The following is a 19,537-nucleotide window of genomic DNA, read 5'->3' on the forward strand; positions in this document are numbered from 1 at the left end:
AGTTCGGTGAAGAAACCAAGGCACGCACAATAGTAAGGGAGCCCCGGCCGCTGACATCACTAAATGGGGTGTGGCTTCACAGGGGAAGCCCCAATGACCTTACTCAAAGGGCGTGCCAGTTGCTCTCGAAAAAGTCTTCCAGCACTGCCAGATCCTTTTCAGTGACAGGAGCTGAGCAGGTTAATGTCACACTGCAGAACCATTCTCCTGTCACTGTGTAAGGATGGCATTTTGGCATAATACCCTGGAATGGAGACACCCAGGAGCGGCCCGCACCCCCCTTGTGACACCACTGGTGAAAAGCAAGTAAATTGTCTGTTATAGAGGTACACTGGGATATCAGAATATTTGTTAAGGCTGCAAAAATCTTTGATTTCTCCAGCATTATCTCTCATTACTGCCCTGGCCAAATGTCTCTGTGTGAGTCCATCTGAATATAATAATTCACTATTGTGAAGAACAGAACGGAATAGTAGTAAAATAAAGGTAGAAAGTTTTAAGAAGGCTGCACATAACATACTATAAAGGGCAAAGGGGCAGATGTATGAACGGTCGGTATGGGGGAGAAGGGGTATTAGCGCACGTTATGTGCACTGATACCGCTTCTCCCCCATGTATGAAGCAGGTGAGATGCGGTAAAGGACAGGGGCGCTATGCGCCCCTGTCCATATCGGCGCTGCTATCAAAATGATAGCAGGCCGAATGTATGAACGGTCAGCATCGCTGACCGTTCCGCACGAAGGGGCAGATGTATCATAGCAGCGCTTATCGCGCCGCTATGATACTTCCTGCTTCGCCTCAATAGCGAGGCGAAGCAGGAAGGGACATCGACAAGATGTATTAACATCTTGTCTGCCGAAGCGGGGGAGCGCTAACTCCCCCCTTCGGCGATGTCCCTTTCTGGAGATAGCGCATCAGTTAATACTGATGCGCTATCTCCTGTCCCCCGGCCGGCCGCACTGGGCATGCGCGGGATCTCGCTGTTCACGCGAGATCCCCAGCGCAGCCCAGACCTAACAGCAGGGACAGCGCTGTCCCTGCTGTTTAGATAGGGCTTCGCCAGCCTGAGGCGATGCTGACCGTTCATACATTCGGCCTGCTATCATTTTGATAGCAGCGCCGATATGGACAGGGGCGCATAGCGCCCCTGTCCATTACCGCATCCCGGCACGATCATACATGGGGGCAGATGTATTATCCGTCGTTATGGGGGAGAAGGGTATCAGCGCACGTTATGTGCACTGATACCGCTTCTCCCCCATGTATGACGGCGCCAGGATGCGGTAATGGACAGGGGCGCTATGCGCCCCTGTCCATATCGGCGCTGCTATCAAAATGATAGCAGGCCGAATGTATGAACGGTCAGCATCGCTGACCGTTCCGCACGAAGCCGGGTTTGGCTTCGCCAGCATCAGGCTGGCGAAGCCCTATCTAAACAGCAGGGACAGCGCTGTCCCTGCTGTCAGCTGTGGGCTGCGCTGGGGATCTCGCGTGAACAGCGAGATCCCGCGCATGCCCAGTGCGGCCGGCCGGGGGACAGGAGATAGCGCATCAGTATTAACTGATGCGCTATCTCCAGAAAGGGACATCGCCGGAGGGGGGAGTTAACGCTCCCCCGCTTCGGCAGACAAGATGTTAATACATCTTGTCGATGTCCCTTCCTGCTTCGCCTCGCTATTGAGGCGAAGCAGGAAGTATCATAGCTGCGCTTATCGCGCAGCTATGATACATCTGCCCCATGGGGGAGAAGCGGTATCAGTGCACATAACGTGCGCTGATACCCCTTCTCCCCCATAACAACGAATCATACATCTGCCCCGAAGCCTGCTTTGGCTTCGCCAGCATCAGGCTGGCGAAGCCCTATCTAAACAGCAGGGACAGCGCTGTCCCTGCTGTCAGCTGTGGGCTGCGCTGGGGATCTCGCGTGAACAGCGAGATCCCGCGCATGCCCAGTGCGGCCGGCTGGGGGACAGGAGATAGCGCATCAGTATTAACTGATGCGCTATCTCCAGAAAGGGACATCGCCGGAGGGGGGAGTTAACGCTCCCCCGCTTCGGCAGACAAGATGTTAATACATCTTGTCGATGTCCCTTCCTGCTTCGCCTCGCTATTGAAGCGAAGCAGGAAGTATCATAGCGGCGCGATAAGCGCTGCTATGATACATCTGCCCCAGTATGTGATAACCTGCAAGGTAATGGATGTTTGGGAAATCCTGCAAGTCTGACCACTTAGACTGCATATAGTGAGGCAGCGGTGGTATCACTGACACTGCATATAGGCCCTTATTCTGGTTCACTCGCAAAGGCAAATTCCTTCTCAAATGGAAAAAAAACACGATGCACTGCAGGGGGGGGGGGGGATACTGACTGCTTTAATTTTACACTGAAATATAGATCTCACTTTGAAGTAAAACCCCACCCAAATGTAATTCTCTCTGCACATGTTACATCTGCCCCCTGCAGTGCACATGGTTTTGTCCATTTGAGAAGGAATTTGCCTTTGCGAGTGAATCAGAATAAGGGCCATAGTGAAGTGGATGCAGGCAGCGGTGGTATCACTGACACTGCATATAGTGAGGTGGGTGCAGGTAGCGATGGTATCACTGGCACTGCATATAGTGAGATGGGTTCAGGCAGCGGTGGTATAACTGACACTGCATATACTGTAGTTAGGTAGATGCAAGCAGCGGTGGTACCACTGACACTGCATATAGTGAGGTGGGTGCAGGCAGTGATAGTACCACTGATACTGCATATAGGCCCTTATTCTGCTTCACTCGCAAAAGCAAATTCCTTCTCAAATGGACAAACCTATGTGCACTGCAGGGGGGCAGATGTAAAATGTGCAGAGAGAATTAGATTTGGGTGGGGTTTTACTTCAAAATGAGATCTATATTGCAGTGTAAAAATAAAGCAGTCAGTATTTTCCCTGCACAGAAACAAAATAACTCACCCAAATCTAACTCTCTCTGCACATGTTACATCTGCCCCACCTGCAGTGCAGCATGAATTTGTCCTTTTTAGAAGGATTTTGCGAGTGAACCAGAATAAGGGCCATAGTAAGGTGGGTGCCGGCAGCGGTGGTGCCAATGGTGCTTCATATAGTGAGGGGGTAGCAAGCAGCGGTGGTACCACTGATGCTGCATATAGTGAGATGGCTACAGGCCCTTCGATCAACTCTGGGCACACAAACCACTGCATCTCCTGTGATATCAGTATCTAAAAAGGGCTTATTATCTGCCGTATAATTAATCATTGCGTCCCTTTTTGATACGGGAGTATGCTTACTGGATAAAGGACAGAGTTCAAATTAACACATGCCTGGCAGTGACCCAGGAACGCCATTTTATATTATTTATTTATGAGCAGTTTATTATATACTGTAGCGCAGCAGATTCCGTTGCTCTTTACAATAGGAGACAGTGATACAATAAACTTGGTATTTACAAACAGTCAAAGGTATGAGGGCCCTGCACGCAAGCTTACAATCTATAGGGAAATACAGTAGGCATTAGTTCCACCAGAATGCAAATGTTTCTGGTGCGCTGTAGGACCCAGCAGTTTGGCCAGGGTCCCAAAGGACGGAAAATGTGAAAAAGAAAGAGAGTGGATATGTGTGGCCTGTACACACAAGACAAAAGTCTATACATCTCAACCAATACGGCAAGTATTCACAGCGCATCACTTTTTTCACTTTTTTTTCTGTTACAGCCTTATGCCAAAATCACATAGATTAATTTTTCCCCTCATAATTCTACACACAATACCTCATAAAGACAACATGAAGAAAGTTTTTTGGAGATTTTTGCAAAGTTATTAAAAATAACGATTTGATTATTAAATCTAGCAGTCTCAGTCCTTTGGAAAGTGAGAATTTGTGATGAGGTGGAAACATTTGACCTGAAAATGACACATTGCCTGGTGTCTAACCATTCTTAAGGGAGCCATTGATACTTTCACCCAGTGATGGTCATCCCAGCTTATCTAGTCACTGGACGGCAGGCCTATCCGAACCTATGGGCGGGGCTTCGTAAGAGTGCTGGGGGCACAGCTATGCTCAGTGTCTCAGCACCTTCCAACAGCTGGTCATGTAACATCATGGTGGCAAAACCATCTGATCTTCCCCATCAATGGCAAAAGTATTCATCATCGGCAATAAACCATTAGAGTTTAGGGACAATAGCCATATCTAATATGGGTTTAGCAATGGAACCTATCCATTACAACGACCACATCCTCACTAGAATTTGTCGTTTTGGTTGGGAATGTTTGCGTTAAAGTAGTAGAGGTACTTGTGGATTATTACGGCTCCCATCGCATGCCATCGCATGCCATATATAGTGGTGATTTTTGCAGTTTTTACAAAATCGCATGTGATCGCATGCGTTTTTTAACAGAAAAGCATCCAAATGCATTGAAATTAGTATTAAACATGTTTAATGGCCCCCAAATGTAATTTTTGAGGCTGTACCACCCCCACTATCAATGCAAACCCGAAGCGTGGCGAGCGCAGCGAGCCCGCGAGGGGCGGCGGTACGCGTCCTATGACCTTTTCATACCCCCACTATCCACGTCGGCGTGGAGTTGAGAATAGAAAATGTGGCGAGCACAGCGAGCCACCGATCCTGAAGCGTGGCGAGCGCAGCGAGCCCCGCGAGGGGAAGCGGACACCTGTGAAGCCCGCGAGGGGACGCGGATACCTGTGAAGGTATCCGTGTGCGCTCGCCACGCTTCGGGCACTTTCTATTCTCAACTCCATGCCGACGTGGATAGTGGGGGTATGAAAAGGTCGTAGGACGCGTACCGCCGCCCCTCGCGGGCTCGCTGCGCTCGCCATGCTTCGGGTTCGCGTTGATAGTGGGGGTGCTACAGCCTCAAAAATGACATTTGGGGGCCATTGAACATGTTTGATACTAATTTCAATGCATTTGGATGCTTTTCTGTTAAAAAACGCATGCGATGCGATTTTTTTGCTATGCGATGCACATCGTGGGAGCCGTGATAATCCACAAGTACCGTAGTAGATTCTCCAATGTCACCCAATTATTTGAATCCACACAATGGTATTAATAGGGGATCCGCTGCCTGACCCCCTGACCACCAGTACTCATTACAGTATCTATCGCATGTCAGATGTAATCACATTTGATGTGCTGTGTCACTGGCATTTAACACAATAGCGGTGATTAACGGCACTAATTGATCATGTCTCCTGCACTGTTATGCAGGATTAAAGCCTGTTGTTTAAAGACAGAGTTTATGGGGTGGAGTAACGTCAATTTAAGTAATGACGAGGCGGCTGACGTTGATTTTTGTTTTATTGTGATCTTCGATATGACATCTTCTGATAAATATATTTAATAAGTATACACAGAGCCAGAAAATACAAATCATACCAAGGCATGAGAACTATTGCACAGGGCTAGAGAAGGGGTTAACCTGCGCCATACCTTTACAATTAATGATATTTAAAGTAACAACGAACTGATCGTAAAGTTAATTTGCACATAATGTATAGGAATGATATGGTCTAATATGTTATAATATAATTGTACCTAGTCTACATACTCCTGAGGATCTCGGTGGAACATCATGCATCGTGAAATTCATTTCTCCCCTATTAAATATTATTAACCAAAAATGATAATGAAACAACAATAATGACTCATAAAGGTAATCAGTTCAGAAGGGGAAATAACATAACTATAAAATACTATCTTCTGTTCCTATTAATAAAAACACAATGAACATCTTATTACAATGCCCAGAACACACTTTGTAAACCAGTCTCGATACGCTACGCTTAGTTTATTTTACTGCTACAAAAAGCCTCTGATGAATCTGTGATTTACAGTATGAATATGGACGTTCCTAATGGACTCCCTTCCGTGTATATTTTGCAACACACGTAACAACATATAAGCCTGCCATATATGTACAGAAACACATTGGCGGAAATTTACTAAGATGTGTATTCTACTTCACATGTGATGTTGCTATGGGCAACCACTCAGATCCTGTCTACTATCTTCTAGAGGGTGCTAAATAAATGAGAAGTAGATTCTGATTGGTTGCCCCAAGCAACATCACATGTGAAGTAGAACGCCCATCTTAGTAAATTTCCCCCATCATGTCAAGTCAAATAAACAACCATTTGGGAATGTTTTATTAAAATGATATTTATACTCTCTGTCAGAAGAATTTTTATGGTTTATGCTCAGAAATATGTTCCATTTTTTTTTTTTTTACTTATAATTGGTGACAGAGCTAATTAGAAAAACTGCCAATAAACTATTTATGTTCCTATTGCGACAATAACATCCTTCACTGTTCATCAAATGCTCAAATGAGATAATATCAACTGACACCTGGCTGGCCTGGATTCTTCTCAACATATCAGTATATTTAAAAAACTTGAGATAACAATCTTACAAACAATTACTTACTACTAATTAAGAAACTGAAATCTTATGATCTGCCAAATCATCATAAGGAAATAAACAAATAGAATCTAATAGGCCAGTATACTGAATCGTGGAAATTAATATGTGAAATACATGATACACAGGAAATGGTTTAGTTAAAAAACAAATAAAAAAACCCGCCACACAAATAAACAGACAGACAAGACAGATGACGCACAAAAGGTGCCCATGGATGGAGCTCAGTACTTTTTGTGCTAGATCGCATCGCTTCTAATACAAAAAGCATATGATGTGCTACAGTGGCGTGCTTTATGTACTAGACGCGATGCGATCTAGTCCAAAAAGAGTGGGCTGCACATACTTTTTGTGCCGTGCGATGTGATGTGCGCAGGAGCGTGTATCGCATCGAATGGGCAAAATGCACCGTGTATGGGCACCTAAACTGCTATGTATGATAAAATAAGGGCAGGGAAATACAGATGGAGCGCCTCTCATTCAGTGGCAGCTCTCGCCAGCATCCCTGCGCGGAGAGGCGCTCGATTCTGACAGGGAAGCGCAAGCGTCTCATATGCACATGCGTCCCCATCAGTTGGTGGCGGGGAGTGGAATCCCTGCCCGTCTCCACTTTAGGGAGACTGGCATGGTTAGGGGGGTGTGGGGGGCTGCGGGCAGTGATGGGGTAGACGGCGGGGAGGAGGCGGAAGGTAGCGGTGGGCTCAGATGGAATGGAGTATGCAAGCGTCTTTTGTGCACGCACCCCCTTCCATCTGATGGCGGGTCCTGGCGGTTAGCAATAGAATCACCAGGACCCACAAGCATGACAGTCTCTCCATCTGTATAGATACAATCCCCCAAATAGTCACCCAAAGACCTGCAGAATACAGGTCTTTGGGTAACAAAACACTGATACTTTATTGGGTTATGTCCTACTGTGAATGAAAGAAAGATTTATCGTAATACTTTTTATATCTAGTGGTCTTAATATTACTATTTATAAGATACCAACATGCCTTACTTATACGTATTCTGTGCTTTTGACATAACAGTAGTGCAGGTGTATGAATCACAACACATAACAATTCTCCAGCATAACTATGCAATATAAAGTTATGAGCAATATAACGATATAATACAAAGCAGCAAAACAATATAATATAACGCTATGAGCTTTTTGACTCTAGTTATAAACTTACTTAATAATGTATATTATATGCAACTTTACTACCTAATAAAATTAGATAGCTGTTATCGTTATGGCAAGACGAGTGATAAAAAAAAATACAGAAGTATGCAACGCCTTCAGCAATTTGCAAACCGTAGCCCGGCTCAGAACACTTGTGGGTGTTTTTAAATTTTTTTTTTTTAATGTAGAAAAAAAACAAAAACACTGTCAAATGTGCTGGTCTTTTCCCGCCAACAAGAGAATATCCTGTGTGTACTAACCCCCACACACAATTGCAGTGTGCTTTTAACTGCCAGCTGGGTTCTGTACCAGCATCTACTATCGTTTAGCCAAAGCTCTGACATAATGGGCACAGAACAATAACATCAGTGTAGTTATCTCAACAGATATACATATTTCAGTAGCCTGATCTGAATAAGAATAGCCAGCGTAGAGCAATTGTGACTCACACACTGGAATAGCAAAGAAGGCAACTGATCCCTTCTCCCAGTACTGTATAATAGGCTCCCTCTTGCTGACTTGTTGTCCCTGTATTACACCACTCCTCTGGGCTGTGTTTGTATTTCAGCTGACACAGTATTTGCTTCATTCAGCAAATTCATTACAGGCTAAGTGCAGCTCAATGTAGCTCTATAAACTGTTTACACAAATGCAAAAGGCAAACTCAAGTCTATGGGGTTATCTATAACCTTGGAACATTAGATACAATTAAAGCTATGCCTGATACATATAAGATGATGCTTGTACGCTGTCCTCCTTCAGCACCTGGCTTGTGGACAGCTCTTTCAGCACCTGCCCAGTGGACAGCTCCTCCAGCACCTACAGCTCCTTCAGCACCTGCCCGGTGGACAGCTCCTTCAGCACCTGCCCGGTGGACAGCTCCCTGACAGATCCAGTACTCTACCGGGCATTGCAGCTCCCACCAATGAATGATTGCCTTTAGCTCTGTCCCATGTATGCACAGTGAAGCAAGCTCTCCCATCTGCAGGATCACAAGGCATGCACAGGGGGATGGGGAGGATAGAAACTTACTGGTCAGCAGGAGGTATGTTACACAGTGTCCCAGCCTGTTCAGTTCTGCAGTGTACATGGGCTGCTTGCTAGAGGAGTTTTGCATTGGACGTATTGTATCAGCAAGTGCATCCTGGCTCCATACAGACATGCTCAGTTTTCTGACCTTCTCAGTCTGGGACCTACCAAGACCATTGCAGCAAGTAGGGGTAATCTGGATTCTACCATAGAGTGCATCTAAAAATAGCACCTGCAAAAGGAACAGCTGGGGCTTAAAGGAACAGTAACCTGTCTGCTTCTCGGAGTATCCTGCTGTGTGACCTGATTAATCTGTCTGCATTGTCTGATTAACTCCTGTCTTGCCTGGAGGGTCAGATCTGCAGTGTGTCAATATCAGGGCTGTTAAATTGTCAGGCAATTGGAAAAAGTGAACATTATCGGATTCTGATGCATCACCTACAAAAGTTGCATGCAGCTACTGTGTTTGCTTGAATGCTGTTTCCCATATTAATGCAATGTATGTACCACATGCAATACTTTTGCAGCCTGGTTTTTCTTCAAAATAATTTTTATTTTTGTTACTTTCATAGATTACTGCAGGCAGCTCTGCAATATAATTCACTTCTGATAGGTTTGTGTACTTTATTTTATGAATGTTTTATTTTTTGGAGTACTTATAATAATTATATCTGGTGTGCCCAATTTCTACAGGGCAGAGCTTTGTTGGGTATAACATTTAACTCTATTCACCCCCTTAGTAGTCAATTATTTATAAAAAATGGTTTGCTGCAAATAACTGTCACAGTTTCCAGACCAAACAGCAGGTCCAGACCAGCAGTTTACAGGTCACCCTGCATGTGCTCAGGGAAAGTTCACCATCTGTCACATTTTCCAGAGCACAATGATGATGCATTGTAAATGGTGGGTGAATGCTTTGCCACATAACTCCGAAATGAAGCAAACAATTACAACACCAATATTTTTCTGCAAGTCTATGGACCAAGGGTCTAATGCAGAATGGATCTTTAATCAGCGAATTCTCAAATTGAGAGATTATGGAATGACTGTGAATGTACTCCATGGACCTAATTCTGGTTGACTCAGTAAGCTGCGAAGCTCGCAGGTACCGAGTCCCAGAGGGTCTGCCCCGCCACCCTGTGAATTGTTGCCACCCGCTGCTGCGGTATCCCTTTACAAACATGCGAGGGGATGTGTTACAAAAGGCCTTATCCTAGTTCACTCTTTCTGACAAAATCCTTCTTATATGGACAAAACCATGTGCACTGCAGGGGGGGGGGGGCAGATGTAAAATGTGCAGAGAGAATTAGATGTGGTTATCCACACTGTGTCCTCTGCAACTCTGCAGATTAGTGATCCATGCTGAATCAGACCCCAAGACCTTTTATTTGGATTATGAAGTGCCCTGCTCAGGCCATGGTATCATAGTAAGATATCCGGATGGCTGACTGACAGTGTCTAGGTCAACAGTCATGAAGTTGACAACAAAAAGTCGACAGTGGGGGTTTTGCGCCTTTATTCGCACATGCTAACCCCCGGAGCGAATGGCTCCGTTAATTTCACACTCGCCGAGCTGTCCGCTCCAGAGGAGGGGGGATGGGGGTGGATAGGGGAACACAGACAGGCTAATGCCTTTTTGCTGATCTCCGACGGTAATAAAAATCAGCTCTGACATTCGACGGGTGGCCCTGACCAGATCACTCGGCTGTGAGTATACGCAGCTTAGCAAACCAGCCTGAATCAGACCCCAAACAGATATACATTTGTGGTGTTTCTAGTGCTTGTATTACCTCAAAAAGATATTGTGGGGACTGTACAATATCAATCCTGTAACAAAGAGCAGATTGAGAAGTTGTCCATAGCAACTAATTGGCTTCTACCTAAAATGTACTAGATAAATGATAGCTGAAGGCTTATTAGTTGCTATAGGTTACTTCACCATGTGTCCGTTTTAGAAAGTTTGACACATTCCCCCCATTGTTCTTACATTCCACTCAGCGACTTCACTACATTGAAATGTGTCGGTTAAAAAAAGAGAGAGAGACGCACAGAGCAAAGTGGCCTAATTGGGGAATGGACGCACTGCACATGGTTATAAGTCACACTGCACATGCTTATAAGTCACACTGCACATGGTCATAAGTCGCACTGCAAATGGTTATAAGTCGCACTGCACATGGTTATACGTTGCACTGCACATGGTTATAAGTCGCACTGCACATGCTTATAAGTCTCACTGCACATGGTTATAAGTCGCACTGCAAATGGTTATAAGTCGCACTGCACATGGTTATAAGACGCACTGCAAATGGTTATAAGTCGCACTGCACATGGTTATAAGTCTCACTGTGCATGGTTATAAGTCGCACTGCACATGGTTATAAGTCACACTGCACATGCTTATAAGTCACACTGCACATGGTTATAAGACGCAATGCAAATGGTTATAAGTCGCACTGCACATGGTTATAAGTCGCACTGCACATGGTTATAAGTCGCACTGCACATGGTTATAAGTCACACTGCACATGCTTATAAGTCGCACTGCACATGGTTATAAGTCGCACTGCACATGGTTATAAGTCGCACTGCAAATGTGCTGCATTGGTCTCGTGAAGGCAGTCGCAAGCCCCCCCCCTCCCCCCAAGCATGCAAATAGTAATTCTGTGTGCTGTGACATCAGCCGACAGTCTGTGTTTGTATGAGGATGCCCAGCATTTTGTGGGTACGCCAAGGAAACATTGGGCATCCCCATACGAATGCCCCCTGCCTGCCTCGATCTGACCACCCCTGTGTGAATGCCTTGGCGACTATGCAAGTCTCCGATGATGCCTGCACAGCCGCCCTGCAAATACGCATATGCGAATATGTGCATGTGCAGAGCGCAAACATCGGTCCCCGTTGCGATTACACTGGGGACCGAGCAAATCAGAATGACCCCTTTACTTCCAGCAGCCATTCTGTGATACCATAGGGTCAAGGCCAGATTGACAATGGGGTGGGTGGAGCTGCAGCTCCAGGTCTCTACATTATACTAGACCCATTCTCATGACAGAACGATGATCACCAGACAGACACCCGCTGGTCACATGGTTATCCATACAATATTCCTATTCCTATATTCCTATTTTACACATTTATGCAATTTTGGTACTTTTATATATATTTAGGTAGACATTGGGGCATATAGTGTATGGGTTCTACCTGCCTACATGACATTGGCCTCACCTCCTCCACTTCTCATAATAGGCCCTTAAACATTTTCAGCTCCAGGCCCATGAGGCCCTTAATCCTGCTTTGAGGGTGGTGGCCATTTACTATGTTTCACTTTTGTACTGTGGGGTCATTGTGTTTCATTTTTATTTCTGTGGGTGCCAGTGTTTTTTTTTTTTTAGTATTGGGGTCAATGTGCATATCGTCTTTATATTGTGGGTGTTCTGAGGCCAGGGTTTCCATAACTCGGCGGAGATTTCCTGGCCTCAGCAACGGAGCTGCGTCAGCGGGTCCGAGTGACCTCAGGGTTTACTCAAGCCGATGGTGTAGCAAGTAAGCAGCAGTATGGATACTCAATTCAACTCCATCAGATTTCCAGCACTGTGTATAGATTCAAGAAAGCAGTTTGTGATCTTTAATACGCGTTTCACCTATATGGAATACTATAGCATTCACAGTATGCAATTCGCTTCCTACAATTGAGAAGGTATCCCTACAACTCATTTTAAAGCCACCAAGGGACAGACTGCTTGTGAAGTCAGGCTCGTTCTGCGAGATCCCCTGCTCAATGCTGTAGAGCAGGGGTGGTCAGAGGTAAAGAGCCGAAAAACATCGGTAGTCAAGCTAAAGAGCCGACATCATGCGCGCGCCGAAGGCGCATGTGCCAAAAAAAGGGGTGTAGTCTATTTTGACCCCTTGGGTGGGTGTGATACAAATATGCCTCCAATAGTGCAGTGCCAGGTATGCCCCTACGGTGCCAGAAAGCTGGTATGCCCCCACAGTGCCAAAAAGCTATGCCCCCACAGTGCAAATTTCCCAGCAGCAGCACTCACCGTTGTTGCTGCTGCTGCCGGGCGGGGAGAGGACAGTCTAGCGTCCCTCTGCAGTCCTGTGATGTCACCGAGGGGAGGAGAGCACAGCACACCGCGCGTCTCCTTCCCCCTCACTTCCCTGTGACTGGGCCGTCCACCAATCAAAGCTCGCTGGCAGGCTCCTGATTGGCTGCTGGTCCGCGAGCTCTAATTGGCAGATGGCCCAGTCACAAGGATGTACAGTAAGGGGTAGGAGAGATGCGCGATACGCACTCTCCTCCCCTCAGAAGGAGAAGGGATTCAGGGAACCCCCAGCAGGGGGGACTGGGACGGACGGTGGGCAGCAGTGGGAGCAGGAGCCACACTTTACAATGTGGAGAGCCGCATGAGGCTCAAGAGCCACGGGTTGGCCACCACTGCTGTAGAGGAAGACAGCATTGAATAGGGTCCGGCGGCCATCTCCCCCGACGGTAGATGCTCGCCGGTGATTGAATATCCCCCTATGTCTTTCTGTATATAGAGTTAATATGTCAGTAATCATTTAAACTACTAGTATAGGGAACTCATGCAAGGAGGGGGGCCATATAAACTCCACACAGAAAAGAGTGGGGGGTGGTCACACCTCAATGCTGTAAGGCAATAATACTAATCCACCTGTACCTGATACATAATCTGAAATACATTGTTATTTTTCTTTGCAAAATTAAAATTTTTGGTAAAACATGCGCTAATTTCTGTACATAGTCTAAGGGCATGATGTACATCCTGTCACATGTGCAATGATACTGATGGCAAATATATGACAATATGAAAATGATGGCATTACCCTCCATAATGAAGCCCAGAAGTACATATAGGAATTGCAGCAAAAGTCCCAAAACACGCTTTTTGTGACATTTCCCCTTGGAAACATTTCAATATATTAAGGCCTTTATTCTGGTTGAGTCCCCTAGTCATCGCCTGCTGCTCGCTGGTGCACCCCCACCTCTTTGCACGGCAGTTTCGCCAGCATGGCAGCATATGTTGAAACACCCACATCATTCAATGGTCGTCATTGAATGATTTGGAGAGTGAACGCATATCTAAGTAATTCTAAGATCACTTCGATTTGCGTGCACCCTCAACAGGTAATGGGTGGGCAGCTGACATCTGATGATTTTAGCTGCCCACCCCCCGCCACACCCACGTAACCGGGCGATTTCCAATTTGAACGCCCAGCATTTTTATGGAATTGCCCATGAAACACTGAGCGTTCCCATGGGTGAATCCCCTGGGCCACACCCCCGCCTACAGTCTTGGGTTAATGCGCTCAGTCTGTTCGCCGTGTTTGCACGCACCTGGTGTAGAAATGCGCATTTCAAAAACATTGCGCTCGCATGCGAGTGTGTCAATCAGAATAACCCCTATGTTCTGTAGCTACAAGGCCACGCCCCTTTAAGTTGAATGTATGTTAATGGCCAGGGGCCTGATTCACAGCTGCACCCAATGTCAGTGTTGGACACACTGGTAGTTGGAGTCTCTGTACACAAAGTGAGTCATTACCATATTTCCGTGGGTATGGATAGTAGGTCAACAGTCAATACTATATGTCAATGCCGACATGATTTTTTTACTTTTTTGGTGTCTGTGTCGACACCTGAGCACGCGGACACACTGACATTGCTCACGTCACTCGCCATGCTTTGGTCTCTGCTACCACTGCGTTTGGCAGACTTTACCATTCCCAAGTAGTGTCCGCGTGGATGGGAAAGTCTGAAAAAAGTCGTGTCCCCCCCCCCCCCAAAAAAAAAATTGTGAAAAATGATGTTGTCCTGTTCATGTCTGGACCATTGCCATGTCGATCTTTTGTCAATGCCGACCTTGTGCACATTGACCTTTTTGTCAGTCGACACACACGCGCGTGTCAGTCACTCGGCGGCGGGGAGGGGAAACCCTGCCCGTCTCCTCTTCAGGGAGACGGGCATGGTTGGGTGGGGTGCGTGGAGGCCGCAGGGACCGGCCTAGAGACGGGGAGGTGGGAGAGAGCTCCGTCGGAATGGAGCATGCCAGTGTCTCGTGCGTGCCCCATTCCGGCAGATAGCGGGGGGCTGGTGGAGGCTTGCAGCTGGACAATTCTATCGGCAGCCCCCGGCTGAATGAGAGGGATTCCATCTTCATACATCGGAAAGCAAACTGGTCCAAGAGTTCACTAAGGTTGATGTTTTAGTGCGCCTCGCCATGACAACACAACTGCGGCAGTCATGTAGAGTAGCCACTCAGAGAGCAGAGAGCACTTGAGCTAAGCCACGTTCAAGGCGGTCATAAACCTGAGCTCTCAATTACATTTACTGTTCAATAGAGAAATTCCCTGAATACAGTATAACAGGTCAAATGGAGTTTTACAACAAGCTCATTGAAACCCAATAGTTTGTAAAAACATTCAGAATGCCTTGTAGCACAGGACTAATTTAATATTCTGCCATTTAAAAGCATTAGCTAATGTAGGAAATGTTTCCTTTGCTCCAGCAAGCTACTTACGTTTCAGTCTCCTTTAGATACAGTCATGTTAGCCACTCTTACAGAGGAAGACATTGCTTTAAAAACCATGTCAAAGTATTAGTAAATATTTTCTATGAATCTTCCTTTGCCGGCTGCTACAATATTTATTTTGCTGGCCTGTTGGATGAGGGTCAAGGCTCTACGGTTCTTGCATTAAAACGGAAACTCTACAGTAGAAGTTTCTTTTATTTAACTAGAATATGAAGTACCTTTAAAGTATGAACTGATAAAGATTGTTCTTAGCTGCCTTTCCTCGCAAGTCATTGGGCAAGATTTAGTGCGATTTTTTTCAAATGTGCGATTTTGCTCAAAATCGCACTATATAGAATTTTTTAGAAATCGCATTTTTGCTGTGAATTCGCAAATTTAATGAGACGGCAAAAAAACTCCTGAGCATAACCAGCCCCGGGCTCATTGAGCCGGACCTGGTTCCAGAAAAAAGGGGGACAAAAAGCGTAGGGGTACCCCGTATTTCTGAAACCAGCCCCGGACTCTTTGAGGACAGCACTATAGAGGCTGTTAGCAGCGCCGGAGAAAGCCAGCTCACCCCGCTGTCAGTGCGGGGTGAGCTGGCTCTGCAGCACAGAGACCAGCACTGGACTCTGGATTGGTAAGTATTTTGGTGTAAAATTGAGGTGTGTGTTTGTGTGTGTAAAAAACTTTTCAGTGTGTGTGTCTTTTATTTTAACATTCTTTTCACAGGTAGGCTACAAGTCCCAGCAGGCCCGTTAATGCCCCGCATGCTGGGACTTGTGGTTCTCCAAGTCCCAGCATGCGGGGGAGGTCTGCTTGCACTTCTCCTGCATAAAGCGATGTTAGGAATGTGTGAATTAACCCTATCAGGCCGGCGTCCAATGGCCAGGGATGCCGGTGACAGCCCCGGGCTTAAGCACTCGACGGGTGAAGCCTGGGGGGGGGACCCCTTTATTGGGGGGTCCCCACTCCCCCAGGTACCCTGTCCAAGGCTGACCAGCCACGGCCGGGGGACCTTATATAAAAAGTGTCCCCCGGCTGTGGCATGACACCGCGGGCTGTTGGAGCCCGGTGCTGGTTTCAAAATACGGGCGACCCCCAGATTTTTTGTCCCCCGTATTTTTGGAACCAGGACCGGTCCAAGAGTCCGGGGCTGGTTTCAGAAATACGGGGGACCCCTACGCTTTTTATCCCCCGTATTTTTGGAACCAGGTCTGGCTCAATGAGTCCAGGGCTGGTTATGCTCAGGAGGGAGAACTCCACGCCATTTATTTTTTATTTTTACTTTTACACATATTTTAACACAGAACCATACACAGATCTCAATGATCTGTGCATGGTTCTGACAACTTCGCCAGTCAGAACCTGGTCAATTTTTTTGGTGATTTCCAAATTCGCACCCCATTAAATGGCGATTTCTATATTTTTCAATGGGAAAACATCTGGATGCGAATTGAGAAATCGCCACTTTTGAATGTGCGATGTCATGGTAAAAAGTGTGATTTTTGCCGCAATTCGCATCCCATTAAGTTGTCGATTTATGAAAAAAGTGCGAATTCGGCCGTTTTTGCAGAAAAAAATTGCCCCAAAATGTCACCCAATGTATGACATGTGATTCAGTCGCCGGGGAGCAGCCGGTGCATTGCATCGCACTAATGTTTTTCTTGAGGTCCCAGTGGGAAATTTACTAAGCAGATGTGAAATCCTGGCTCAATTGCTCAGTCGGATTGCGGAAGTTCCAACGCTCTTAAAAATCAGGTCCCTCCAATTTATTTTTGTGAGTGTGATGGGATATCGTCGCTAAGTGGAAACTTCTGTATGAAGGTTGACATACATTTGGATCGACGGGGCTTAGGTGGACACATGAAATTGGTCGACATACCTAAGGTTGACATCAGCATTAAGGTCAACAGTCAAAATGTTGACATGAGTTTTTCACGTTCTTTTGAGCGGACTAGGGCATGGAGGGATAATATAATAATAGTATACCTGGTACTTGTTTCCTAGAACGGCCACAATCGGGGGTAATCGTGTACCTTAACTTAAGGTACACGATCACCCCCGATGGACCAGATTTCCTTTGAAATCAGGTCCATTTTGCCGGCAAAGGCAAAATCGGGTCCATCGCGTCGTCGGGTGCATTAACATGGCCCCCGACGCGACCGACGCGATGGACCCGATTTTGCCATAGGGTTCAATGTTAAAATATTTTTAACACTGTAATCGGGGAAAAAATGGGAAATGGGCCAATATGGGCCATTTCTCATTGTATATGCCCCCCCCCCCCCATTGTGAACATCACCCCACGATTGACGCGAACCCGAAGCGTGGCGAGCGTAGCGAGCCCGCGAGGGGTGGCGGTACGCGGCCTCCGACCTTTTCATACCCCCACTATCCACGTCGGCGTGGAGTTGAGAATATAAAGTGTGTCGAGCGCAGCGAGCCACCGAGCCCGAAGCATGGCGAGCGCAGCGAGCCCCGCGAGGGGACGCGTATACCTGCGCTCGCCACGCTTCGGGCTCAGTGGCTCGCTGCGCTCGCCACACTTTATATTCTCAACTCCACGCCGACGTGGATAGTAGGGGTATGAAAAGGTCAGAGGACGCGTACCGCCGCCCCTCGCGGGCTCGCTGCGCTTCGGGTTGGCGTCAATCGTGGGGTGCCGTTGAGGGGGTTTAAATTGGGGTCTGGGGAGAAATTTACATTGAATCCCAGGGACCCTATTCACATTTCAATCAATGTAAAAATCAGGACCATAGCGTTGGACGCATCGCATGCGATTTGGTCGCATGCGATCGATGCGATGCGACCAACCCGATCAATATCGGTGTGGCCGTTCTAGGAAACAAGTACCGTATACCTTACCTAAAGCATGACAAGGGCAGCCAGCCACGCCAGGGGATATGGTACACTGATACGCTGTCCATGTTGACCTATGTCTAAATTCGGACAACATTTTTGTAAAAACTCATTTTTGTAAAAACTTTAGTCGTTGACCTAATGTGTGTCAACCGTCATGGTGTCGACCCTATGACCCATAACCAGTGTGACTGGCAGTGAACACTAACAGGACTCTTAGAATCAAGAGTAATCTTTTGTCACCAATCAGAGGGCAGATGTAATGGCGTCCGAGTTCGCCAGAGGTGCGAGATCCCGGGAAAACTTGGATTTTTTTATTGCAGCAATAAAGTTTTTGCTTTGTGAATAATTGCCCCTTTAAGAACAAATGCCCATCAAACTCAGACACTATTACATATTCCCCTTGGCTTTTGCTAACAGTGATGGCTAACCTCGACACTCCAGCTGTTGTTGAACTACACATCCCAGAACTCCTCTGCATCAGTTTTGGCATGGACAAAAAGCAAAATTGTAACAGGGCATGCTGGGATGTGTAGTTCACCAACAGATGGAGTGTCAAGGTCAGCCATCACTGCTACAGTACATGGACTGAAGAGAAACTACCATTGGTCCTCTTTACCTTCTTCAAAACCTCCCAACATTCCTTAAAGCTGTAGTCAGGACCCCTGCAAAGCCGTGGTGGCATTAGGTGTGGCCTAATCAAAGGGGACATGGCTTTGCATTCCAATTTCAACACAATGGGGGAATGGACAGAACTTTGCAATCTGCTGGCCCTGCCCCCAGCCCACTGTCTCCTTTAAATAGAAGATGTGCGCATACACACGGCATCTCTTCATTACTGTTCTTTGGGAGGTACAGTATGCTATTTTCTACGTTATAAAGATGGTGAATAAGGAGTCTGGGTGTGTTCTGTAATGAGCTGCGTACTTGTGGTTCTCCGCTGGTCTAAAAACCGCTGCAATGTTAATCCATTCTCATTGGTATTTTCCGTTTAATAGCAAACTTTGGGCCTAATTCTGTAGTGACCAGAATGAAGCGAATGAGGCCCTGTTCCGATGTTTGGGGGTCCACGCTTCCCATTGTACTTGGAACAGCGGATTTCCTGATGCCTCTAAACACGAGCAGTGAGTAATAAGATAAGTTACCCAGTATAGAGCAGAAAGGATTATTATTGTAAAGATACATGGGGTCAATGCTATTGGCTGTGATGAATTCGGGGTAGCCAGCAATTTTCAGCAGAATTCAGGCTGAAACCAGCCAGTGAAGGGGGCGAGACCAAGGCCCTTATTCAGATCTGAGCGCAGTACAAATTTGTTCTCAAAATGGGAAAAACTATGTGCACTGCAGGGGGGGGGGGGCAGATGTAACATGTGCAGAGAGAGTTAAATTTGGGTGGGGTGTGTTGAAACTGAAATCTAAATTGCAGTGTAAAAATAATGCAGCCAGTATTTACCCTGCACAGAAACAAAATAGCTCACACAAATCTAACTGTCTCTGCACATGTTA

General features: G+C 46.5%; 1 protein-coding gene across 2 annotated transcripts in view; it reads right to left on the minus strand.

Moving 5' to 3' along the window:
• OXR1 (oxidation resistance 1) overlaps positions 1-8,796 on the minus strand; it is a 402,412-nt gene extending 393,616 nt beyond the window's left edge. For both annotated transcript variants that reach the window (XM_083186876.1, XM_083186874.1), the window contains exon 1: positions 8,640-8,796. The gene's annotated coding sequence lies outside the window, so the exon portion shown is untranslated. The remainder of the gene's footprint in view (positions 1-8,639) is intronic.
• Positions 8,797-19,537: the final 10,741 nt, after the last annotated feature.

This window comes from Crinia signifera, chromosome 5 (genome assembly GCF_055691185.1).
Source record: "Crinia signifera chromosome 5, ASM5569118v1, whole genome shotgun sequence".
NCBI lineage: Eukaryota > Metazoa > Chordata > Amphibia > Anura > Myobatrachidae > Crinia > Crinia signifera.